The 27,978-nt window shown below is 40.6% G+C and overlaps 2 protein-coding genes across 3 annotated transcripts in view; one reads left to right on the forward strand and one right to left on the reverse strand.

The window, feature by feature from the left end:
- sox14 (SRY-box transcription factor 14) overlaps positions 1 to 27,978 on the forward strand; it is a 203,368-nt gene that overhangs the window by 164,572 nt on the left and 10,818 nt on the right. The gene's annotated exons all lie outside the window — the stretch shown is intronic.
- Positions 1 to 27,978, reverse strand: part of LOC125895849 (uncharacterized) — a 369,147-nt gene that overhangs the window by 30,817 nt on the left and 310,352 nt on the right. Inside the window, exon 6 of one of the 2 annotated variants that reach the window (XR_007450211.1) lies at positions 20,199 to 20,375. The exons of the other annotated variant lie outside the window; for it this stretch is intronic. The gene's annotated coding sequence lies outside the window, so the exon portion shown is untranslated. Of the gene's footprint in view, positions 1 to 20,198; positions 20,376 to 27,978 lie in introns of those variants that run through there. 2 annotated transcript variants of the gene reach the window in all.

Consider the following 27,978-nt stretch of genomic DNA (forward strand, 5'->3'; position numbering starts at 1 on the left):
CAGCGTTTCCCTCTGTGGTTACGCTGGAGGGAGGAGAGGCCGAGATCAGTAAGACAAGTGGGTGATCTATAGTTTTCCCTGAGACAGATTGTCTGGAAGGTTGCAGAGATTAGTCACATCTGGGGCTTTTAAGAATGCTGCAAATTGTGGCCTTTCTTTAACGCAGCCGATAAGGCATTAAATGAAGGGAGCTGCCTTATCAGGCTGCTGCTACCCATAAATCACAATTGCCTGCTCCCCTCCTGTACCCCTGGTGGTTTCTATCTGCATCCTGGGGCTGGCAAGATCCCACCATCACCGCCACTACCACCACCACCACATCACACAATAATCACACTATTTGCCTCCTAATTCACCCTCGACAGACAGTGCATTAGAAGCATTCTTCCATTATGTTTCCCACTCTTCTGTTCTCTCTTTCCGTCTCTGCCTTTTGCTGTCTTTCTCTCCTTGTGCGTATTCACAAGTCTTCAAACGGGAGGAATCATTCTTCCTGCGAGTGCTATCAGACTTTAATCCACAGAAAAACACTGACACTTCAGTACCAATTCAAATGAATAGGATGTGGAAACCGCCTTTAATGGGATATTGTTCTCCTTTTGTCTCATTCAAACCAAAAGGAAAATAGAGTGGATAGCATAAGCTTTAATGAGCTTGTGTAAGTGACTCACATTTAATTATTTCTTTCTTTCTTCCTCAATAATTATATGGCAACGACAGTGATTTTGTTGTGCTCGCCTGACAGCTCAGGAGTGACTGAAATGGAAATCCAAGAAATTCTGTTACACATGTGGTTTCTGATGAGAGACAGAAACCAAACAGAGGAACTGATAAACCGACCAACAACGAGCAAACCTGTTTATTAAAGAAATACATGTTTAAAGGAATAGTCCATCATTTTGAAAACAGTTATATGTGGCGATTAGCATAGCTTAGCATAAAGACTTGAAGCAGGGGAAACAGCTACCTTAGTTATGTCTGAGGTTCTGAAATACACTTTAGAGCCTCCCAAGCTCACTAATTAACATATTTAATCTTGTTTGTTTAATCTCACAGACTGTATATAATAATAGATGTAGCTACTGTGACATCACCCATTGGTTTGTGCTCCCGTTTTGAAGTCTTGTGTTCAGCATTTCACTCATCGCCATCTTGGTTTTTGGAGCCAGAAGTGACCATATTTGGCAGGTGGAGCTGACTCAGAAACCCTTTTTACAAAGAGGGGGCGCTGTAGAGCTGCTATGAAGTCCCTTCTATTTGTCCGCTTTGCATTTTTACACAGAACCAATCAATGGCAACATCAATCCACTCTATGGTGCGATTTTAGACAGCATGCTGGCATCGTGGATTAGGCATAACAGGCGTGACATGTAACACAGCCGAGTCGACCTCTAGTGTGACATATAACGTACACATCTGCAGTGCTTCATAAAAATTAACAATGGCATAGCATGTCAATAGCAATTGCTTTCTGTCCCTCCTACATGGCAGCTGATCTCATCCTGTGTTTGGAAGCTTAGGAGCTCCAAGACCTCATTGTTTTCCCAGTTTGCGGACATTTTTGGCTGCTATTCTTCTTCTTTGAGTTAGCTGCTAACTGATACTTTTTAAATCCTCCAGGGTGGGTCGCACACCTAACACATTGTCAAAACGTCACTCTAACGTTAACCAACTAACTTACGTTAGCTTAACAAACTGGAGGAAACCGTTAAAGTGTCGTCCTCCTTTGTAAGATTGACATAGTAATCAACCACAAAGCTTCCTGTGACATCATCCATCCACTGAGTGAGAGCGTACAGGTCGGCCAGTCTGGTCCCTTTGGTCAGTGTTTACTTATTCAAGTAACAATATATGAGCAGTCTATTCTCAGATAAGCACAGAGAATATTGTCTGACTCTTCCCACATTCTCCACGCTGAGTACGAGCTTGTACCCTCGGGCTGACGATACAGGATGCCCAAATTTAAACTGAGTCATTTAAAGAATTCATTTGTGTCAACCTCAATTAAGATTTTAAATAATGTTGCTTGATGTGAAGGGGTTGTGTTGTGCTTTGCTTATGGTGCTCTGCTGTGTGCTGGTGTTACGTGCAATACATGAGTGGCTGATGTGTATGACTATTATGTGTAGTACATGTTTCTGTGGTGTATGCTTCATTTCTTCTGGAGTATTTTTACGGTCTGCAGTACTTGTGCAGCTCATGAGTCCAAGATTAATTTCCCTATGAGGACAATAGCATATTGAATAATTTTGTTTTGTTTTGTATGGTATCGTATCATATTCACGTACTGGAGGTCCCGGAGAGTGAGTGACCTGACATGGTGCGTTCGTAAATTTGAGAGAGCCCTGTTGTTGATGAACACTTAAGTTAATCACACGTTCACTCTGAGTGCTCAAAGTGCGCTCTGCCACACTCTGAGCGTGCGGTGCTCTGGATAACCGAATGGTACACTCAACAGCACTTCGAATTTACAAACTTTACAGTTTGTGTCAGAGTGCACTCTGACACTTAGAATGAGTATTTCGGAACGCACACTTATTCAAAAAGACTCGTATCGTCTTCCTCCATTGTTGAAAATAAGCCAACAGAACTTGCTAGCTAATGTCTTTGGAGAATTGTTTTGCCTACAGCTCAGCCCCGCCCACCAAAAACGTTGTACTGTTTACCAACTGTAAAAGGGTCTATAAAATGCCAGGAAATGCTGAAAAATGCTCATCACCCCTTCCTACAGCCCATTGTGATTTTAAATATCTTGTTTTTTACAGTCCAACTAAAATGTTACGAAACAGTGGAGAAAATTCTAAAATATATCAGAAGGCTATTTCTACAAAATTATAGCCCTCCAAAATGTGTCTTCAGCAGTGATGAAATAATAGACACAGACAAAAGCTCTAAAATTTCCTCCTAATTACTGGGAGAGCTTTCCGTGGCCATGTGTGTGTGTGTGTGTGTGCTTATCAGTGTGTACCTGTGTGGCAGGTGATAGAGGTGAGAGCGAAGGCAGCCTACATGGCAGCAGCAGCAGCAGGGCTGATGGAGCAGCTAAGCCTGAGGAGGAGTTAACGGCGTGGGCCCGGCCTGTGTGCTGTGCTGCTGGAGACCTAACTGGAGACAGATTAAGGACTGTGCATTTATCTTTGCTTGTAAATGAGTGACTGGCCAGTGTTGTTACTGCCAGGCCAGGGTATTGGAACAAGAGGCTTAAGATGCTATCAGAGAATGCAGTGCCTGCAGGCACTCTGAAGATTATAAGGCATGGAAAAAGACAGTGGGAAAAGTGTTGACAAACAACCAGGGGTTATTAAACATTAATTATATGCTAAGCTAACTCTCTCCCTGACCCATCAACACAAAGCTTATGAGACCGTAGGGGTTCAGCGTCCCTTTATCAAGGTCAGAAGTCATCAGTTCAGTTTGATTGGCTCCGAGCTTCGTGTGTTAAATAGACAAAGAGTATCATGATGGAGGAAAACAACAGAGATACAACACAGTTCAGTTCTGCAAACATCTGCCAGGTTGTTTTTTTATCCAAACTACAAAACAGACTGGATCTCATTCCTGATTGGCTGAGTCAAAACAGCTGATAGATTTGAACACACAACATTTAAAACATTATTATTCCTCACAATTTCATGATAATGTCTTGAAAGTTAATTCTAGTCAGAGACCTGAATAAAAAAGTTGTTTCACACAAGTTATAACAACACAAACTCTGCAGTAGCTTCAGATAAGAGCAACAAACTGTTCTGGTGCTTCTTAGTGGACTTTGATGCAGTTCAATGCGGCAACTGAGGCCTTAAATACAGAGCATAGGCTACGTTCAACTTACAAGCAAATGTGGCCAACATCTGATTTTTTTTCTCTCATGTGACTCAGATCTGATTTTGTTCAGAGTAGTGTGGACACAGAAATACAGTTTTTTCAATCAGATGTGGACCACTTGTGACTGATATGACGTTTTGCCAACACACACATGGTTGGGTTTAGGAAAAAGGAACAGAACTTGGCTTTACAATCTTACGGGAAACGAACACCGGCCTCCCGGGTGAAAGTCCTGTGGTTGTTGGACCCATCCACCAACCCATCCCACTTGCCCTACTCGGACTTCTGCTGCCTTAATTTTTGTTGCTGTCCTGCCGCGTTACCCCCTGATGCCGCCAGGTGCAATTAAACAATAACGGCTACTGACGCATATCATGCCAATGTGAAAGAACGGCTTTTATCGTTGGTGTCTGGTGCTGAAAGTCACTGAGCAAGCGTTAGTTTTCGATGACTTCAGAGTGAGACGGGTTGGATTGGAATTCATGTGTGTTTTTCTTCGTCATACGGTGCAGATCACTCACCATATAGTGTTGATCTGTTGAAATTACAGAACGCTGCTGTAGCTGTACCACAGCTGGGGAGGGCTGTCCTGGTCGCTAGCCAACAGCGTCCAATTGTCAGATGCTTTTCTGACGGGCACAGCTTGCCTACATGCCCTGACATCATTGAGATATTGAAATGTAGCCTCAACATATTCTTAGTTCCAGGTCATCAAATACAGATACTTCTTGTTTTTGCTGATTTCAACATGGTTGTTCACAGTTAAGCATCATAAGGGAGAATATGCAACATGTTCCCATCCCAAGTCGTCACATATCACCGCTTTGTCAGTGGACTTTCATGTTGACATATTACGTGATAGGTATCCCTTTGCGTCTGCTGTTGACATTCCAGGATACTGCCACCAATGCCGAGTGGTCAACAAAAGCCAATGTTTAGGCTTAGAAAAACATCATGATTTGGCTCTACATTGGAAGCAAACACCAGGCTTCCGGGTGCTTCCTCCACCACTACCCCTCCCACCCGCCCTATAAGGGACTTTCCAGCTTCTCATATTAGGTCGTTACTAGGAGCGTTTCTAACTGACACCATCCAGCAGTATATCATACTGCCTCGACAGGTGCCGTCCAGCCCCGTTATGATTGGACACCACCCGTCCACCACCAACTTGCAGCGTATCAAAAGACTGTGAAATAAGACAACCTCATGATAGTTAAAATATACCTTCACCTTATATTCATTGTTAATAAATAGAACTTGAATGCATCATAGTGTAACTCAGTGCAACCTCTGTTAGCTGTTAGCTCCGTCATTCAGCCAAGCAGGACTGTGCTGCCCTGCACCTGCTAAGAGCTAACATGAATTAGCTGAAAAAATAGTGTATCCTCTCTGGACTCATTGATAGTGAGTGTACTGCGTAGTGCGTCCTTTTGGATTTTAACGCATCAATGTTCAGTTCAGTTTATCATTTGCTAAGCCATAGTTAAACATAACTACATGTGTCAGTTTTTGTCCTGAAGGCATCCCAGTGGAAGATCTCTGTTCATATATGTTTATTGATTTATTTGAAGGTGAACTGAACAAATTCATGAGTAGACAAGTAGCCTTCCATATTACTCTGTAACATTCAGGTAGCTCTTAGTCCCAGTATGGTTGGTGACCTCTGGTTTAGAGGCTACAGGAGGCACCCATGTTCTCAGTGACGATGTTTGCAGCTTGACATGACGTTATGTATAAACATGGATGATTTATTGTTGTAAAAATGCTGCCACCATTAAGTCACAAATTAGAGGACTTCATACCCGACGTGTTGTATTAAATCAGACTCAACTTGAATTTGAATGCCTTTGACTCATGACTCACTTTGGGCTCGACAGCAGCTGCGACACCTTGACATCTGTTCTGACAATCTCTCTTTGCCTGGCAGATAAATAACACACTGGTTTTTTTTGAGTTTCACATCCACTCTGAACCAAAGCCACCAGCAGCCATTGAGAACACAGTGTGAATGGAGATTACCTCCTGAAATCTGCCGTATCCCTTCTAGACACCACCCGGCTGCAGAGACAGTTACAAATTGGTATTTGGAAGACATGCTTCTGAAGATAATTAGCTTTACTTTCAAGGATTACACTGGAAACAACAAAACAAGAACTGCAGTTTGCAAGACCGGAGGGTTGAAGATTGCAGGCACAAATACTACAACTTCAAACTTTGTACCATCTGAGATTACATAAAGAAAGGTTAGACTAAAGGGCCAGGTAGAAGAGCTTTGTAATGTAGAGTCACTGTTTTAGTATTTTTCTATGTAGTCATTTAAATACACTTTTATTTATTACATGGGAGAAACAGCAACATGTGGACTGCTTTGAGCTTAGTGGACTTTTAAGGCACTGACACACCAAACCGATGATCAAACGTCAGTCACAGTTTGGCCGTTAGTGAGTGTCAGCTGCCCTCGTCGGCACTAGTTGGCTTTTTTTATGCCAATTCAGCATGTTGAGTCAGTGTCAGCAGCTGCAGAGCCCGATGGTGAATGAAATCACTTTGATTGTCAGTTCAGCTCAGTTTACGAGAAGAGAAACAAAAGTGAGGAAAGTAAACAAAGAGCTAATGTCAAGAGTGAGTGAGATAGAAACAAACTTGTTAATAAGGTGAGCCTATTTTTCTTTAGCCACTGAGCTCTTAAGCAGAAACCTCTCCTGATGGTTTGTGTTCTTGTTCACTGGTGCACGGTTACTATGCTCTGTTCTTTCAACATTGGATTGTGTTGTTAATGTGCTAACTGGCTAACTAGCATCCAGACGGTTTTCCAGTTTCCCCTTTTGGATGATGAACACAGACTACCACCGTCTGCTGGTGTAGAGAGTTGTTTGCTCTCACGCAGGCCCAGAATGTACCTGCTGGTTGGCCTTAAAATGCTGTTAATGGTATTTATTTTGAAAAGGATTTGAACTGTTACATGCAAATACAAATATATACAATATAAGCACAAAATGTGATTCAGACGCTGGCTGAAAAAAATCAAAACAAAACAGCTCTTTGAACATTTGAGTTGTGTTTATTTGACAGCAAGGTCTCAATTTACTGTCATCCTGTATTTGTATTGTGTATCATGTTCATATCTACATTTACATTAGGTCATGTAAACGTTTAACAATATATAAGAAATACCATTTGAGGTTAATTCATTCTCATTAGAGTCAAGGCAAGTGGAAGTCTAAAAGCATAAGGTCACTGCTGCATGGCAGGCTTTCTTCAGAAAAGAACACGTGACAGACACACACAGGCACGCACGCACACACACACACACACACAGCGTCGTTTTACACTTTTGCTATTACCTCTGTACATCAGTAGTTATGATGTTCATTTATTAGGTCACTATAGAAGAAAATAAAATAAAAACACATTATGTCCTCATGCAGAACTTTCTCGACGTCCTCTTTAGGTGTGACTCTGATTCTGCATAAACACGGAAATTAAGTTATTATCTAACCACCTGACTGATGAAAACAACAAAGTGATTAATTGAAGCTTCATTAACTGGTGTCTTTATTGGTGACTCTATCTATCTGTCTGTCTATCTATCTATCTATCTATCTATCTATCTATCTACATTTGTACATTTCATTTATATCGTATCAACATTTCTAAAGTGACGTAGTTCTGATTATATGTAAACATGCATATGAGCTGACTTTTTCATTGGTAGGAGAAGGGGATGGTGGAAACAGCTGCCTAACTGCAGAGCACTGTTCGAGACCAACAAACAACAAAACTATTTCTTTTAGGGGAAACATCAGTGACATTTCAAGCAGCGGTCGTGCAACCAAAAGCAGGTGTTTTTTTAACAAAACACTGGCTGCATTTCAAGTGGGAATTGTACAACTAAAGCAAGTGTTTTTTAGCAAGATATCGGTGCCATTTCTTGCGCCGATTGTGCAACCAAAGCATGTCTTTTATAGCAAGATATCAGAGGCATTTCCAGCAGAAATTGTGCCACCAAAAGTGGGTGGGGTTTTTTTTAGCAAGACATCAGCGACATTTCCAATGATGTTTGTGCTACCAAAAATGGGTGTTTTTTCAGCAAGACACTATCGACATTTCCAGCGGCAGTTTTACTACCAAAGCCAGGAATTTTAAGCCCAAGCGTGGTCTTTTCCTAGCCTTAATGAAGTGGTATTTGTGCCTTAATATAACCACACGTTAACCACAGTGTTGTTGAAATGTTAAGTTTCACATATCTGTTATATAATAATGCAACTATAACTGTAATTGTAACATATCAGTGGTTTGTAGAAACTTACAATGCCAACATTTATTCTGGCAGTTGGGTTAAATCAGTATATTGTGTGTATTAGTGACTCCCAACCTGGAGGTTTGGGGATTTCCAAAGCAAGGTGTCACCAGGCGGTTAAAGGGATTAAAAGAGAGAATAATTGAGAGAAAATTTTGTTTATTTTTCTGACTCAATTTTCTTTTGCACGTTTCTGGTGAAATACAAGATGAGACCCAAAGTATGAAAGATCACCTCATCTTCATCTAAAAATCCTTCAAATGAAACAAACTGATAGGGAAAAACAACCTCGGAGAATACTCAGACAGACTCAGAGAATACGGATACAAGAGATGAAAGAAGCAACAGGCTATTGGGCATTCTGAGCAAGATTATGTTTGCCCTTCTCCCCGTGCCCTCCTCGCTGCACTGTACTTCAAATAATCCTGCAGGACTGTGGATTGTGTGATACTTGTTAACTTTGCGGCTACTGCTCCTTAAAAAAGGTCACAAACTTTTGGAGTGTAAGGCAACAGTGCGACCTGGTTGTGAATAACTCGGCTGACACTGTCAGGTTTTGAAATTTTCATTACAGGTCACAGGAAAGCAGGAGAACATCGGTGTTAGATGTCATGTTTTGGTGTCGGCCACTCGGAGTCAAAGAGCAAGGACTTCTTCTTATACTCACCGCTGTCATGCAGGGAGGAATCTGATGTAGAGGGCGCAGACATACCGGTTCCTCCAGCGTCTGTTACTTCAATAGACCGTACTGCAGTGCAGCCACAAGACACATTCTGTTTATTAGTAAGGCTACAGCTGTGATAATAAGCACACCCCAGTGTGCTGGCCACAAGGATTAAGTTTGTAGAGATAGGGGAGTTTTCACCCTGTGTAAGATCTCCTAAAAACTGTAATTGAATAGCTTATAAGGTTTCTCAACAAGTTTAAACCGTTTTTGTGAAATTTGGCACAGATATTCATGGTGCCCAGAGGATAAACCATAATGACTTTGATAATTCCCTGAATTTTTATCTAGTGCCACCAGCAGGTTCACTAATCCAGTCTAATATCTCAACATCTACTGGATGGATTAATTTATAATTTTGTACAGATATTTGTACTCCCCAGATAATGTACCGTAAAGATGTAGGGCTATATAAATAAAATTGTGTTGAATTTAAGACTTGGTGATCCTCTGACTTTTTATCTAGCGCCACCAGTGAGTCAGTTTTCACAAATCACTCTCAACATCTGATGAGCCGATGGGCTCAAAATTTGGTACAACCATTCATGGTTCCCTGATGATATACCCAAATGATGTTGGTAATCCTCTGGCCTGTTACCTGGCACCACAACCACCAGCAGCTTATAGCATTTACTAAACCATCGTAACATCTTAAAATCTATTTAGGTAGATTGGCACAAAATTAGGTTCATTCATGGTTCAGGATGATGTACCCTAAGGACTTTTATGATTCCCTGACTTTTATCTAGCATCACCACCACTGAGTCAACGTTTTCACAAATCCAGTCAAATATCTTAACATCTGCTCGATGTTCATCTTGACTTAAAATATTCATACTCCCCAGATGATGTACCCTAATAATGTGGGGCTATATAAATGAAGTGACTTAAAGACTTTGGTGATCCCCTGACTTTTCATCTAGCCCCACTAAACTTTCCACAAATACACTCAAATATCTCAACATATGCTGAACCGATTGGGTTCAAAATTTAGTCTGTCTGGACCCTGTGGCTTGGGAACCACTACTTTAGACCAGTGGTTCCCAACTTGTCCAGCCCTGGGTTCCAGATTTCTCTGTAGCCATTAGTTCAAGGTCCCACAGTTAATACATTTAGCATCATACTTGCATTTGGCCATGTCGTCGAGCTAGTTAGCTGTCCCTTAGTCACTCAATCTACAGCAGAAAATGTAACGTCAGAATAAAAGCTCTGCAACCCACTTTTGGACCACAACCCACCGGTTGGAAACCACTGCATAGAGCATGAGCTACAGATTGTTTAAACAGGGCACCTCGTTCTTTTTATAGATGGGTGTCTGCCGAGACTTTCTTTGTATAAAATCTAAGATGAAACAGAGAACTTTGAATTCAGTCCGTCCCTCTTGCAGCTGCTGTTTTATTTTGTGAGTATCATTTTGGACGTCAGTGATGAGGCCCGCTGAATGCCCTGGTAGTTCAGAAAGCAGTGAAATGACGATAAAAATGGCGTGGAGAACGTCACTGTGTGCAGTGTGTCCCAGCAGTGATACTTCCCATCTATTTATATGTCCTTAAGCCCACATTCATTCACATTTCATGACCTTTTTCTGTTGTGGATAGCCATTCTGTGAAATGTGGAAAATCACTACCTGAAGTGGCGATCCAGGCTGAGAGAGATAAAACAAGTTGATGGCTGGTGACGGAGCACAGGACTGTAATCACAGTCACAGTCAGCACTGTGAGGACCCACCAGTCTGCCGGTGATGCTTGGACAGCAGATGTTTATATCTGAACAAATTCATATCTACTAAAAAAACAGCTGGATTCAATTGATTTTTTAAAAAACTATCTCAACTAATTTAACGGCAATTAATTCTGGGCACCGCACACAAAATGCCACTGCAGGCGATGTAAACCTGTGACCTCGCTGTAATCTCTTTTGACTTTCATGTGTGGACAGAACCTTTGATGTTGTCATGGATGTACATGAAACATAATGCAATGGTGCACGTAGCATAAAATGATGGACATGAGTTTGGCAGTGCAAGCAAATACAGCTGAGATGAGGGTCGTCTGCACGTACAGTGTGGTAACTAACCCACAGCCTCCTCACACATGACGCACTGTTGATGCGTACAGTGTAATCCTGTTTGTTGTTGCATATTTTCCACTGCACAGACTTGATGAGGAGACTTGTTGGAACAAGTAGAAAGGGAAGAGGTGGTCTTGTCTGTCTATGTCTATTTTTAGAATGGAAATATTAATAGTAATTTGTTTATTCTTTCCCACAAAACATTACTGTATTTTTCCTATTCAGTGTTGAAATATGTTTTATTTATAGCGACAAAGTAGTTGTGAACCTTCCTTTAGAAAGGACTGGAGTGAGCATTTTTATTTTATGCCACTTCATACTTTTACATCTCAAAGATGCAGAGATCAGAGCAGAGCTTCTGTCCGACTCCACATTAAGAGAGACACTGTGTACATTTACACATGAGCAGCATTATTATGTCATTGATTATTTTTGCTGCTAAAACTTTAGCTCTGTTTCATCTGTCAAGTTTTAGTTTTGCTGCTTAAATGTCCCACGATTGCTGCAGTGACATTACTGCTCTGCATTTCTCAGCAGAGAACCACTCGCTTCTACAATTTGTCAAATCTGCCATCTGTGTGTTTATGTTTGTGTACATTTGATATTGCTTTGTAATTTCTTATTTATTTATATATATTGTTATTGAGCCTATTTGAATGTCATATATTTGTGTGCCGTTCTTTTAATTTGTACGGCACGTAGGTGAACTGCAGTTGTGTTTTAAATGTATGATATAATTAAACTTGTTGAAATTTGATGTAAAAAGCATTGCGCCAGGTGCAGGGCCAAAAATGTTACATGAATTTGCCTTTTTTTCTGGATTGAATGAGCTCAAGGACATAACATAAACCTGAGGAGCCAAAACATTCTGACTGTGACCTTGTCACATATCGACGTTTGGTCATGGACTTATATGCAAGGTACCCCTGAGTGCGTCAGTTGTTGGCGACCTTGGACATTGTGTCAGTTTCAGCCTGTTTCATGCATTGTCTGTTTTCACAGGAAATGTACAGTTTCATACAGTCTCTTTCAAAACAAAACCACTATGTTGGTACAACACCACGAATAGACTTTTTTTTTTTTTTTCCTTCAACAGCAGACCCCCACGGTTACATTTTGCCAACCCTTGCACATCGTTGGTTTTTGGAAACTAGAACAGGGTTTGACTTTATAATCTGACGGGAAGTGAACACCGGCCTCCCAGATGAAAGTTGGTGGTTGCTGGACCCATCCACCACCCCTCCTGCCCGTCCATGTTACCCCCTGATGCTGCCAGGCACCTTTAAACAGTATGGCAACTGGCCCGCATCATGCCGACATGAAAGGATGGCTTTTTATGTCGATGTTTGACGCTGGGAAGTCACTGGCAACACTCGCCCTAAATTAGATTCCTTTTTATTTTTGTAAAAACAATTGCCAGTAGTGTGTGTGTGTGCACCTTATAGCTAGTAACTAGCATGCCCATCACAATGGTATGAACTGGGGCTTGTCGCAACTACCTTATGCCACTGCCTTAAAGGATCAAGTTTTTCTTTCTACATTTTCAAATGATTTCAGACTTTTCCCAAAATATACTTGGACAGTCACGGCATCAGTGAAGTGAGAAGGCCGTGTTTCATCTCAGGAACATGAAGAAAAGCTTTTCTTCTTTGACAGAACATGATGAATTTGATTTATTTTCTCATCCTGACATTAATTACTGTAATTTGTAAAGAATTGACTGAGCCAGGAATTCGTGTGGCTCTGAGGCAAATTCTGAATCCATTGAGGTCCTGACTGCAGAGAGACTACACATCATCTGTTTGACATGTTAGCATGTTGATCATAATCAGAGCTGAGGTTTAAAAAAAAAGAAAAGAAAAATGAAGAATGGTGGCTTTACTGATCATGATGAAGTTTCTTTATTATTCCTTCCAGCCTTTGTTCTCGAGTGAAGCTCTTCATAATCATGACGTATTAATAAATCCCCAAATCTAGACAAATCACCAAGCATAACATTTTGCACTCCTGTTTCCCAGGACCGCTGTACACTTGTAAAGGTTAGAGGGTATTATCAACTTCTTTGCTCTCCTCAGGCACAATCCAAAATTCATTTCAGCCTTTTGCAACCTTCAGCAACGCTCAGCCGCATTTCCCTCACCCCCTTTTTTTTTTTCCTCAAAGCAACATGAAACAAACCAGAGAGCAAGCAATTTTATTGTTCAGTGGTATCTTTAATTGTGATGAAAAAGGATTATGTAGATTTCTGTAAGCCTCCTGACAAGACATATTTTAAAGTGAAAAGCCATAGAACAGGAATATGTGTCAGTGGCGGAGGCTTAGTGGAACGTCTTCTCAATAATAGGGTAATCCTGGAGTCTAGGGATCCCTCATTTACCCTCTCAGCCGAGAGACGATGAGCACTGGTCTCCAATTATAGCCCATGGTCTCTTTAAAGACAAAGGATAGGACTCAGACTGTGTGACTAAATGTCATAAAGATACTGCCTTTATCTTTATCACTTCTTCCAGTACAGAGAAGTATAGAGCAGCAGTGCCAGGAAAAAACATCAAAATTAACCTTATGCCAGAGAAACAAAGAAGCAAACAATAATGCAGTTTAGATTACACTGGCAGACCAACACATCCTCACTCCCACCTCGTCACATATTGACATCTGGTCATGGACTTTCCACGTCCATATATGACGTGAAAGGTACTCTGGGTGTGTTGGTTGTTGACTTTCTAGGAAGCCGCATCAAGTTTTGCCTGTTACATGCATTGTCTGTTATAATGCCCATCGCAATAGTAAAGTTACAGGATGGCTTTTTTTGTCATTGCCTGATACCACAAGTCACTGCCCAAGTGTCGGCTTTTGACGACTTTGGAGCAAGACCAGGTTGGGCAGACACATTTCTTCAAAGCCTTGATAGGAACAAGATGCCAAACCTCACAGTCATAATTGGTATTTCAGTTATTAAAGCAGTTTAGTTTGTATGGGCTAAATGTTTTAATTAAATGATGGCTGCCGAGCTGCAGACCAATGTTTAAGCCAAACATGATATTTTGAACCATAACTAAGTGGTTTTGTGCCTAAACTAGGGCTGCCCCCCGACTGAGAATTTTCCTTGTCAGCCAACAGTCATCATTTAGGGCCATTAGTCAACTAGTCACCCGCATGTTTACAATATTAACTTAATTATTAAATGATATATTTTGGTGGTTTGAGTTGAAGGTGTGAGAAAGAATAATATCAGTAACATTGTTAACACTGTGCTACATTACAGAGAAATACAAAACCGTACTAATGAACCTTCATTAATATAGGCCTATATTTTATCTACAAGTGCACGTCACACACTGAGCGAGCCGCCTGTTAATGACGCTGTGGGCTAATGGGCATGTAGCTACTTCCATGTTTCAGATGATACATCATGTTTGTAGTTGACCAATGAAGATGAGTTTACATATCACCTTGGGTTCGTCCTTCACCTTCTCAAAATGATCCCACACTTTGGATTTCCTGCCCGACATGTTATTAACTAGCCTGTGGAATAACCACAGGTATCAGCCCTGGAAATTAACCTGACACTTCCTGTGTCTGTCCTTTCAAATTAAATTCCTACATATGTTTGAGTTTAGGTAACAAAAGCACATGGTTGAGTTTAGGAAAAAAAGAACAGGTTTTGCCTTTACAATCTTACAGGAAACAAACAGCGGCCTCCCAAGTGAAAGTTGGTAGTTGTTGGACCCTTCCACAACCCCTCCCACCTGCCCTACTTGGACTTTTGCCCCCTTAACTTGCGTTGTTGTCCCTCTGCTTTTCCCCCCGACGCCGTCAAGCGTTGGTATGAGATGACTTCGAAGTGAGACCGGTTGTCCTGAAATACTCTCTAGCCTTGGATCTGTTCATCTGCTCCATAGAACGTTTACTTAATGTGTATCAATGCCTTCAACTTTTACAACTACAGACCTTTGGATTTAGACTGCCGTCCTCTGTCTCCTGCACGTTTCCAACTTCTTTTGAGTGTCACAAACATTACTGACTGTAAAACATGTAGCTGTTCTCACCAGTTTCTGGGCTTCACTATCCACCACTTTATTAAAATACAGATCTCTGACAGTTTGATGAAAGTGAGTACACATGGTAAGCTAACAGTATCTGATAATACTGAACATTTCCCACCTTTTTTTTTTTTTTTTCAATTTGTGCAGCTAATGGAACAAATACCTTCATGTTGCATTCTCGCTTGTTCCAGTTTGTTTTCTGCCTCCTGCATGCATGAGCATCAGAATATGATGTCACGCAGAAACTTATCTCTAAAGTCAGGGTGATGATACTCTTGCAGCTACGTGATGTGTGGGACCACCTGCCTCCAAACATGGCGGCTCTTTTGTTTTTGTTTTTGTTTTTTTTGTTTTACAAAATTCAACATTTTTGCTAAAATTTGATCAGATACCCTCAGTAAGTCCGACTTCTGGTGACACAGGTGTAGATTTCAGGGAAGATGCAGGAGACAAGTCCCCCTCAATATTAATTAATTTGTCCCCCCATAAAGACATTAAAGGAGCAGAGGACTTTTATTTTGACAAAATTAAAGACATTCACACCATAAATTGATGCAGGAAAGGCACAAATTGGTGCATAAAAATACACAGAATGCAGGAAATTAACATTTCTGGTGGAGGACCCCAAACCCCCGTTTCATATGTGTCCCCCCAACATTAAAACGAAACCTCTTCCCTCGTTTGGTGATATCAGTAGCTCTTCTGAGAAATGCAAGCTGTTGAGCCATCGTTGCTTGAAATGTGCAATTTATTTCTATTTCCTGATATTTCACCAGAACATGAAAGGAAACAAGAGGCTGAGCTGGCGTAAAGTGAGGATCGACTTGCTGATGTCTGTGGGTGCGAGCAGCTTCAGTCCTCTGACTGGGCTGAAACAAAGAGTGTGAAATAAAGAATGAAAAGAGCTGTGTGATTTGTGTAAAGGATAAACAAAGACTAAGACTAATTGCTGCTGGAGGTCAGCATCCCAAATGCATATTCAAAGCACAGGGTGTTGCCGTAAATTTATAGCAGTCACAGTTATTTAATAACCTGAATAGGCAATTTCGCAGTGAATCTGCAGAGAAAGGGGACATGAAAAGTTGTGAAGAATTGATGATGGACTCTTTCAGAGTGAGCGAGATAAAATTGACCATGAAATCTGGAGCTTGGAATTAAATTGGTTGGAAGAAGAGGTGGGGGTGGGGGGAGGTGTGAGGTGTGATCACAAAGACACAAGTGCCTTTGTGAAAATGCCAAGGTTAATTTGCACATCAGTTAAATGCATAATTAAATAGCAGAAGATCTGTTTGGACAAAGGAAACCCTAATAAGGAGAAATGTAGTAAATAGCTGAGATGGTTAAAGTGATTTGTGTTCAGTATGGCATTTCTGTCTCAGCGCCTGCAGCTGTACACAGCTCTTCATCCCGTCAAATCATGGGGAGATTGAAAGGCAGTGTTTAGTTTGCAAAATCACATTCTTTTGGCCCATTTTCATTGCAGACATTCCACAAATGTTTACTACTGTATTTTGTTTAGATTGTTATTTAAAGCACTGAGGATTCATTTTTTATTAAGAAGCAACAATAGAATGAACACAAACCAATCACTAGAAAAAATGTTGGCATTGTAAGTCTGCCAACTACAGATACCTTTCATCTGTATGTAACAGAGGAGTTCTTAACATCTATTTGGCGTTTGTATTGATAAGTCAAAGTTGTTTGTCTTAACAGGTAAAAAATAGGGATGTTCCTGGCGACTAATTTCCCTGTCGACTAAAGGAAAATTTTAATTAAGACTAGTCGACTAGTGTAAAAAGAGGAAGACACTCAGAAAACAGGCTCAACATATTGCATTAAATTCCTGACACTTTTACCTTCAACAAAGTTATGTGGATCTCAAGAGCGCCTTTAGGCATTTCTTTCAAATTTGGCACCACTGTCCACTTGGACTCAAAGATAAAGTGATAACATTTTGGTGGTCGAAGGTCAAGGCAACTATGACCTTGCGTCCATCACATTCTTGTGAATACGATATCTCAAGAACTACCTTTAGGAAATTTCTTCAATCTTGGTGCAAAAGTTAACTTGGACTCGATGAACAGATTAAAATTTGGTGGTCAAAGGTCAAGGTCACTTTGACCTCATCCATCTCATTCTCATGAAAGCGATATTTCAAGAACACTTTGAGGGAATTTCCTTACAACTTGGCACAAACGTCCACTTGTACTCATGGATGAAATGATTAGAATTTGGTGGTCAAAGTTCACTTTGACCTCACAAAACATGTTTTTGGACAAAAGTCAAGAAGTAATTGAATAAAATATCACACAAATGTCTAACAGGATAAAATTATGAAGTGATGACATTTTATATTCAAAAGGTCAGCTTCACTGTAACATCATAATGTTCTACAAAGACACTTATCTGGCCATTATTCAGCGTCATATCTCAGGACCCGAAGGGGAGACATTTGTTCAGATACTGAAATGGTGACTTGAATCTTGAAACTCTGCTGATTGTATAGATCTTCCGTATGAAGAATCCATGTTTTCACAGACATGGATGTAGACTGTAACTGCAACTTGACGGGTTCGTGGAGACATACATCTGGAAAGCAGTAATTCTAGTTTATCATTTTTATTTGCATTTGTTTATAATTTGTCATCACCAAAAGCTAAAACGTTTTGAATAGGCTGAAAATGTCTAAAAGGTCTAACAACATTTCCTAGTTTTAAAGTAATTGAGCAGTCCTGCATTATATGGTCCTTGTGCAACTTGACAGGTGTGCAGAGACATACAACTGCAGGCTGATAATTCTCGTTCTTTAATGTATTTTTTGCCTTCATTGGGTAATTGACAGTATAGAAACAGACATGAGAGAGAAGGAAATGGTTAAAGCCTTCAACAAAGGTTTCCAACCAGTAATTTAACTTTAAGTGCTGCAGCTGTATGGAATTCATCTTAACCTCTGGGACACAAGGACATCCAAACGATTATAACTTAAAAAATTACACATTTCAGCCAGCTGCTCAAATGACAAGAAAGCCAAATGTGAAAGATGCAATCAGTTTGTGTCACCTTTATAAAAAGTTAGAATACAAATGTTTAAAATGATGATTCAAACCATCTTTCACAAAGATACCTGAACCACGATTCATCAATCTTGGATCATCTTGCCTTTAAAGAAGTTTTTATTGTAATGTTGTTTGAAGAATGAGCAAAATATCACACAAAAGTGTGAAAGCTGCGGTTGTTTGTACCTTTCAAACATCCACTGGCTTCAGTAAGTCAGTACAGTATTAAAATCCATTTGTAGAAGCTTGCTTGATAGCACAACTTTTATTTTTACCAAGGTTATGTTACAGTTTTGAAGTCTGCCTTGTTGTATTTGGGCCTCTTGGAGAGAAAAAAATGCATTCATCAATTTAAAAATCTATGGCATGTCTCCAGAAAAAAGTCCACTGCATTTTTGGTGTGCCCTTTGCAACGACGTTGAATGATCATATTGCAGTGGTGGATCAGAGTCAGGTTCATCTCTGAAGTGTACGGTGTCAGCAGCCTCACAATGATGTGTTATACCTCTTACCTGGACATTGTGTCAGTGTTTCACTTCAAACTTTTTCAGCGGCCACATTCTTTGTTCTGCGACAGTATGCTTCAAGAATGTCTTTAAAAATGGAACTCATTGCACAAATAAGTTGGATCCATTCATCTGTGTGAGCTGGCATTACCACATGAAAGAGGTTATTAATTTTCTTTAGGATGCTGAAGGATCATCATGAATGATCAAGGATATCTTCTGACATTGTGATAATAGCATTCTCACAATAACGGATCATAAGAGGCTTCTGGAGATGATCGCTGACAGGGTTCACTGAACTTTTCAAACAGCAAAGTAGTTAGTGGGCTTGTAAAATCCAGCTCCTCCTACACCTGAGACAAATTTTTTTGTAAGTTGTCCAAAAAGGTACAATTGTCAAAATATCCGCACTGATGTTGGATAGAAGAGTTTGAACGGTGACAACAAGACAGTGAAAACAGCTTAAAGCTCCAGTATGTAGGATTTAGGGGGATATACTGGCAGAAATATTATATAATAGCTTTGTTTTCTTTAGTGTTTTTATTCACCTGAAAATAAGAATCGTTGTGTTTTCGTTACCTTAGAATGAGACATTTGTAACTACATAGGGAGCAGGTCCTTGTCTACAGAGATTGCCATGTTGCACACCCATGTTTCTACAGTAGCCCAGATTGGACAAACCAAACACTGGCTCTAGAGGCTATTCGCATTTTCATATTTTACCCTTGGCCATAGTCAACAGCCCCTCCACAATGAGAGCTTCAGAAACACGCTGATGTTTTTAGCGTGGAACTGTTAATCAGTGTTTTTATTGGTTTAAATCACCAGGGGTCTCATTTATAAACTTTGCGTCCTCACAAAGCGAGGCCTGAAAGAGGCATACGCCACTTCATACGGAAAAGCTGTGATCTATGAAAACAGACTTGATGGGAGAAACTTTGACCCATGTTTACAAACTTCTGGAGATGAGAAATTGGCAATGCAGATGGTGAGGTAGAAGCCTGATTGTAGAAATTGTCAAATATTTTATTTTTGGCTTTTGCCTGTATGTACATTTTTAGTATTTACAGACCTCTGCAGATAATTCGGCTCCCAGTAAAAACCTCCCGAACATCTGGATCTTCAGTTAGTAGAGAAAAAGGTGAGCACGCATTAGCCATTAGTAAGCTGCCCATCTCTGACATGCCAAACATTGTTGAGGTGTGAGCTATTTACCTAAAATCTTCTTCCAGGTGCTGGAAACACTTTCGGTATGGTAAAAGTAACCCTTCAGACATGGTACCTAAACCCCAGTGTTTCCACCCCAAACAGTACCCTTAAATGTGGACGGGGTTGTTGCCAGCACTCACTGTATTTCCTCATCACCACCGACATTTTCAGAACAAAAAAAAAAACAGGCTGCAGTGAGCTTTGTGCATTTAATCCTTCTCAGGCAAGCTCAGGGGTTTAGTGCTGCTGTAGGCCACAGGAGCAATGCTCTGCAACGCCCCCCCCCCCTCCCAGTGAGGATTAGAATATATGCAGATCACATATTCTATCTGAAATTAACATATATTTTTAGACGCTTAAACATCCACTCGGGCGGCATGGTGGTGTGGTGGTTAGCACTCTTGCCTCACAGCAAGAGGATTGCCGGTTCGATCCCGGGCGTGGGAGCCCTTCTGTGCGGAGTTTGCATGTTCTCCCCGTGTCAGCGTGGGTTCTCTCCGGGCACTCCGGCTTCCTCCCACAGTCCAAAGACATGCAGACTGGGGACTAGGTTAATTGGTAACTCTAAATTGTCCATAGGTGTGAATGTGAGCGTGAATGGTTGTCTGTCTCTATGTGTCAGCCCTGTGATAGTCTGGCGACCTGTCCAGGGTGTACCCCGCCTCTCGCCCGATGTCAGCTGAGATAGGCTCCAGCCCCCCCGCGACCCTCAAGACTATGAAGCGGTTAGAAGATGAATGAATGAATGAACATCCACTCATTACTAGGTGTGTCTGTCATTTAAAAACTAAAGTGATGGTCAAAGTTGTCACAGTGAAATTTAAGGTGCGCTGACTGATTCATGCCGTCACCTTATGCACCGAGTAACAGTACAAGTAAACGTTCCATCTTAAAAGTCGCCGGCAATCGGCCCAGTGAGTTAGTTTTTTTTCTCAGACTCCAGCTGCTGCGAGAGGCAGCAAGACATCCTTTCATTTTATAGTTATAGTTTACTAATAAATCTCTCCACGGTGGTTACATGAGCCTCAAAACCAGTCCCAACTCAGCCCTGAGCAGAGTGACCGTCCTCTACTGACCAGTCAACAGACTGCAGTGTTCACAGCTCCACCTTTTAGTACCAGATCTGTGTGCTAGGTACTCCAACAGAGGGGGGTGGCAACAGTAAGGATGGTTCTATTGGTACCATCCACAACTTTTCACAGTGGAAACAGAAAAACTGCGTACCGAACTGAATCGTACCGTACTGCTCAGTGGAAACAGGGCTTAACTGACCAGCTGCTTAAGTGACAAAAAAAGCCAAATGTAAAAGATGCCAATGGTTGGGGAAGAGTGGAACGAAAAGAGCTTTATATATTACAAAAATTCCCATTTTATCCAAAACAGCTGGACGAACAAAACTCACAGCTTGACAGCATATAATGTATTGAATCATTTCACCCGATCGTATTCATTCTGTGCTGCAGCTGCACTATGTGACGAACTGGGGGGTGAATTATTGAACCTCCAACTGCACCAGCAGTCTGCCGAGATGGGACAGAGTCAGATGGGCGATATCTGCCAACTTACCCAAGATTGCTTGATTCAAAAATGGGTGTTTGATTGTGAATAAAATCGGCCCTCTTATTAACACGAGACGTCATCTACATCAAAGTGACTTCCCTCGACTCTGAGAGCGTCTGGTTAGGACCAGGGTGCAATCCATTGCCCGGGGAGGCCCTTTGTGCATCATGGTAATAGAGAACAAAGAAGGCCAAAACCTTATGCTATTAAAATAGATTCACCAAAACCAATTGTAGTATATTAGCTTGGAAATGACACAGAGGAACTGACGAGGGTTTTTAGCGGCAGATGGAGTTTCCCCACACCATGAAATTTGTATACTTGGCCTCTAAGAAAACAATTCTTGCTGGTACGTTGAGCAGCCTTCCTGTTTTCACTGAGAAAGTGACACTGGCAGAGTGAGAGAGTGTGAAGCCTCTTTAATTGCCTTCGGTCACCCACAACGTTGAACCGGAGCGCCACGCAGCTTAGCAAAGGAACCGGGCAGAGGGCCTGATAGATATTTTATCGCCCAAGTTAACGGTTAATGAATTCCCAAAGTGAAATCTGTCACTTCAAAAATAAAGAGGAAGGCAAATTAAAGGGAGATAGAGAGAGACAGGGGAAGAAAGGAACTGGAGAGGGTGACACAGTTTTAAAATGCCCTATCTTTTGGCCATCCCCGGTTTTTCAATGGAATAAAGAAAACTCAGCCTCTTTCTTCTCCTCTTTTCTTCCCCCACTTCTTTTTTTCTCCCTCCCATCCTCCTATCTCTCACTCCGCTTTTCTCTGAAAAAATTCTCATGAATGATTTATATGTGTCTTGTTATCAGCAACGATTTCTATAGACCCCAACGCATTCACCAAGACATTTGTGGCGTAATTGTTAATTTTAATGCCATAATGGCTTCAGATGGGAGCCCTGATTAGACATTTATTACACAATTAAATGAAACATACTCAAGAATCACAAAAGCCTTCCGTAATTATTTCAGGCCATTAATAAAATGGGCATTAAATTATATTGGACACAAAAGAGAAGTGAAATAGATTTCCATTAGAGCAATAGAGGCAGAGAGGGGTAATAGATCCTGCCTGAATTCACTCTGAAATTAATTGTTGCCCAGCCTATTTCCACACACAGTGGAATAAATGAATGAGAAAAGAGAGGAAGAGAAGAACGAGTTGGTGGCCGTGAGAGTGAGGGGAGGGGGTTACATTAAGAGCCTCTGATAAAAAACCTTTTGTTTGACGTACTACAATGGACCCTCAATTCAAGAGAGAGGGAGAGGGAGGGAGAGTCAGACCAATTTCAATCTTAGTCCACCCCTCCAGACTTCTGAGTCGAGGTTATATCCTCTTTTCAAGTTTTGTTTGCTTTTGAATAAACAGCTATCAGAGATCTACCTGCAGATGCATCCATCTAAATGTGACACTTATTAGAAAGCGACGTGCGGGTCGTAACGCCAGCCAAAGACAACTGCTTTTTTTTTTTAATTTTTATTTTATTAAAAGAAGTGGAACAAATGCATGTGACAGGAAATCAATCTTTTCTTTCGTTAATAAATGACCTGCCGGTGCAAGGCAGATTCTTTGACTCTTTGACATCAGGTCACCTTCTGGTTATAAAATGATGGAGGTCAGGCTCCGTAGATTCATAAATAGCAATCAAAATCTTTATCTTTCAGAAAAAAGGGGCCGTTTTTCATGAAATTATAAGTCAGGAGTTTCTCATTATAATTACTGTACACTGTATGTTCATGAGTACAAACTAATCTTGCCCTCACTCTTGAGAACTGGGACAAAACCTTATTATTGGGGGAGTTTTTACTCTTCAATTAGGTTGGAAAATATATTTTAAAAGATCAAAGTCTTGACTATTGAACCTTGTAATGGGCAGACCTCCCAGTGATTTAATATTCTCTTGAATAGAAAACATAATGGACGTCAGAGGTAAGATCTGATGCAGCAGTCTTTGTGAGTAGCCATTTTATTTCAAGGTTCCCATGGTCATGAAAAACTTGGAAAAGTCATGACATTTCACAATGACTTTTTTCCAGGCCTGGAAAACTAAACAAAAGTTTTGGAAAACTCATGGAATTTTGTCGTGTATAATGAAATTGTTATGGTAATATTTAATGGATAACCTTCAACATAATATAACGGCAAATCATTTTCTGTAGATGTCGACGTAATGTAGCGTAACATATGCGCCGATGTGTGACAACATTTTGTCTACTATCACGTCCGGTTCGTCATTTTCTCCCCGTGTTCTGTCTCTTCATTCATACATGTCCGCTAGCTGAAATAAAGTTTGAACAGAGTTTGAATCTCATATGTTTAAAAAATGCCAGGCAAGTGGGGCAAGGAAAAAATTACTATGGGTCCTTGAAAATCATGGAAAAGTTTTGAAATTTTGTCCATGAAAATATGTGGGAGTCCTGCTAAGAGTTTTCTTAATGCTAATCAAAATACTAATTTTTTAACTATAATTCTTCTTTAGTTTGGATTTAGAAGGGTTGCAGAGTTGTTATTTGTCAGACACACCTGATAATATTATTTAATGAATTTATCAAAAAATATAAAGCTTACCAAAACTCGAGCAGCATTCACACCTTTTTGGCAACCAGGAAGTGAGACAGGAGTCCTTGTGTTATAGCTAACCCCTTTTTATACCTTATTAAATGATGTTTTAATAGAAATCTGATGGAGTTGACAAAAATCTGGGACACATCTTTAAAGGGCCAACATTTTAACAAAATATATATTTTTAAACAAAGGTGATTACAGCAGTACATTTCGACACCAATGTCATCAGTACGCACTGTTACTTTTAGATTTTGAAGGCTTTTAACACACTTTTTAAATGTTAGAAGTTGTGAATTGTTGTCTGGGACAAAGCTGTTTTCAGACACGGCAAATTTAGATGTTAGAAAAATGAACGCAGATCAAAACACTTAATAAATTATATTTATTTCATATAAATAAATTATTTAAAATAATGTTTCACCACAGAAACAGGCTAAGTGTGCTGGTAAGTTATATTTTTTTTCTTATTTTATTCTTTGATAGAACATGATCTGTCCCAGTTCTCAAGAACAGGTGCTTTACTTTCACTAGTTTAATAGAAAATTAAAAAAATGTGATACTGCTGTTTAAAACAAACAAAAACAATAAGTTTTACATCAATATTCATGTGATAATCCTTTTTTTGTAAAGCATCTTAAATGTGAAGTCAGGAAAAAGAGCACTTACAATGGAAAAATTAACAGAATTTATTTTCCCATCTCCGAACAGTGAGATTACAACAGTTAAAACACATCAAAGCCCAACGTATGGCAAAGACTCTCTGAAACCATTTCCGATGGGAGCTCTAAATTGAACTGTCTTTTGAACTGGCGGTCTCTTGAGATCTTCTGTAAAAGTGTAAAAAGAAATGGAAACTGATATCTCGCACGGCTAGAACAGATCATTCAACAAAAATTAATTAATCATTCACTCATTCACTGATACAGATTTGTAGAATTGTATTTTTTTTTCCCCGCTCCATCAGTCTGTCTGGCTTCAAAAGGTTTTCCATTCTTCAACTGTCTCTTTTTCATTATTTGAGCTGTGTCTGGTTTTTTTTCTTTTATTACAATACCTAACAGTCCAGCTCCGATTTCACAAGCAGCTGTTTGTCATGTGAAGGTTTTCCCACTTCACAATTCAGGATGTAAGTTCTGTAAACAAAACAAGGAGAAAAGGTACAAGAGTGGGTTGATTGATATGTATAATTCTGAGACATTCAGGAGAAGCACTGAGGAATATTGATTTTCAATCTCAGTTTTGAATTCATCACCTGACTCACGGGAGCTTTGCAGCATGTCTGCAGGTTCAGGTCTCAGACTCAGTGCTGGTACACCTACGGTAAGAGATAAAAAAAAACAAGAAAGGTTGTGTAAAAGAAAGCTATTCAAATCCTTGAAATTAATGTAGATGTGTGTACGCTTCTGTATCTAGTTATATTACTATTATTGACCCATCCAGATACATTTTGATTTAGCTTTTACTGGACTCAGGCAGTTTACCATCAAGGTGAGCTTTATGCCACATTTGTTTTACCTCTGGGTGTCTCCACTGTAATATAACCACCAAATCCAATTAATCAAAATATTATATTTCACAATGTTCTGTGTCGTATTTATTAAAAAGTGTTTTTCCAATAATTAAAAAGGGCCGACAGAGCCTGAATGTCGATGCTGGGCACGCACTCCAACAGACAAATTATGTCCGGTGATGAGATACGGCTTTGGGCTATAATGAGAGTTAATGAGTGAGTATAAATGTGTCACAGGTGTTATCGTGGATATTTTACTTTTAAAGAACAGCTGTTATTTAATTTGACATATTCCCAAATGCAGAATGTAGTGTAACAGAGGATAATATCACAGTTTGGAACCAGCTGTTCTCAGAAGTGAGACCTGTACGTCTTTTTCTTAGCCATGATGGTATTTAGTTTATTACCTCATGCTTTATATGGCATTAAGAAAAGTGGAACTTCTTTTTTAGTGTTCAGTTCGACTCATGCAGAATAATCCCTCTCAATCATGGCATTTGACTCAGTCTCAGTGTGTAGTGGTATATTTATCCAACACATTCTCACTCCGACCTTGTCACATGTCGACGTCTGGTCATGGACTTTCTGCGTCGACATACAACGACCAGGTACCCTGAGTTTGTTGGTTGTTGACGTTCTGGGACGATGTGTCAAGTTCAGCCTGTTACATGCATTGTGAGTACGGTCTCTCTCCGAAGTCATCAAAATCCTGCGCTTGGGCAGTGACTTGCGGCGTCAGAAACCACCGAAAAGAGGTGTCTTTTAACGTCGGCATGATACACCACTGGTTGCCATTACAGTTTAACGGCACTAGGGGGAAACGCGGCAGGACAAGGACGAAAGTTAAGAGGGCGAAAGTCCGAGTGGGGCCGGTGGGAGGGGTGGTGGACAGGTCCAACAAACACAGAATTTCACCTGCGAGAGCGGTGTTCGTGTCCCATAAGATTATAAAGCCAAACCCTGTTCTTTTTTCCTAAACCTAACCACGTGTGTTTGTTGTTAAAGTAAAAATAGTACTAGTAGTAATAGTAGTAGTAATAGGAATAATTGTGCCGATGTAGTGCTTTTATTTGCAAACTGTAAATTTCCAGTGAAAACAGAAGTGTATCTTCAAAGAAGAGAACTTGACACAATGTCCCAGAACGTCAATAACTAACCCACCCAGGGTACCTTGCACATCGTATCTGGATGTGGAAAGTCCATGACCAAAACATCAATATGTAACAAGGTCAGAGTGGGAATGCATTGGCATTGTGTGTTTTCAAAATACGCTTCTTTTTTTCACAGGAAATGTACAGTTTGCAAACACTACATTGGTACAACACTGCAAAGTGATGTTTTTTTTTCCTTCAACAACAAACACGTGATTACATTTATCCAACACATGCGCATGATTGGGAAAACAGAACAGGGTTTGGCTTTACAATCTTTCGGAAAGCAAGATCGGCCTCCTGGGTGAAAGTCTGTGGTTGCTGGACCCATCCACCACCCCTCCCACCTGCGCTATTCGGACTTTTGCTCCCTTACCTTATGTTGTTTTCCCGCCGCTTTTCCCCCTGACACTGCCAAGCGCTGTTAAACAGTATTGGCGCATGGCCACGTATCACACCAACGTGAATGGCTGTATTTTTTCATTGGTATCTGACTCTGCCCTCTGCATTTTCTACTTATTTTGTGGGACATTCCGGGGCTTGTAGCCTCAGAAAAATAGCAGCACGCAGTTGAGGTCAGGATGTTATATAAAGGTAGCAACCAGGTGGGGGCAGCATACATCCAAGAGGAAGCTATGAAAATCCAGACATGCTGCTGAAAAAAATGCAAATATAGCAAAGTGAAACATCAAGTGGACAAAGCTTGTTCCAAAACGAGTGTGGATCTGGACTTGGCTTTCACTTTCACTGGTGGGCACTGAAGGGTAAGGAGAGGATGGGGATAAAGAATGACATGGAAATGGCCTGTTTTCTGATGGACCAACCCAATCTGCAGCAGAAATGTTTGCACTGTAGGTTTCTGCAAAGGAGTACTCAGATTCTAGAGTTGACGGCTCAGAGTGGTAGATGCTTGGGCATCAAGAAGTGGAGGGTGCCCTCAAGGTCCTTATTGGTGGAAGACTTTACAGAACTGACATGTGAATTATTGACCCTTGTGGCACACAGTGTTGTGAAGAGGATAGTGGAGTTAGACGACATGATTGGTCATGGACTGATCTGCTTCATTGGCTGAGGAATGTTTAGGATGCAGGACAAAGTCAACAGCCTTGGAGGAGATGATGATGGTGTTGTGTTCCAAGTGACAGAAAACCAATGAGCATATCAGTGGAGATGTGGGAACATCATGGTTCACATCAGGCAGAGGCAGAAGATGTTTGAACATCGAATGTCATCAGGGTCATTGCTGGAAGAAGGAAAGCTTGCAACAGTAAATAGAGAGACAGGGGAGGGTGGAGGAGTTGGCCCTTTGAGTGGATTTGAGTTTGTCCGGTTGTGGATGAGGTTGGGGAATTCGTCAGGTTTCTGATTCTTGGACAGTGTAAAATTAAAGAGGAACAGAGTCCTGGTGGCTCACTGATAGTTGCTGTGTGGATGAAGGTGTTTTGGTTTCTCCAG

Source organism: Epinephelus fuscoguttatus, linkage group LG10, assembly GCF_011397635.1.
Source record: "Epinephelus fuscoguttatus linkage group LG10, E.fuscoguttatus.final_Chr_v1".
Classification (NCBI taxonomy): Eukaryota; Metazoa; Chordata; class Actinopteri; order Perciformes; family Serranidae; genus Epinephelus; species Epinephelus fuscoguttatus.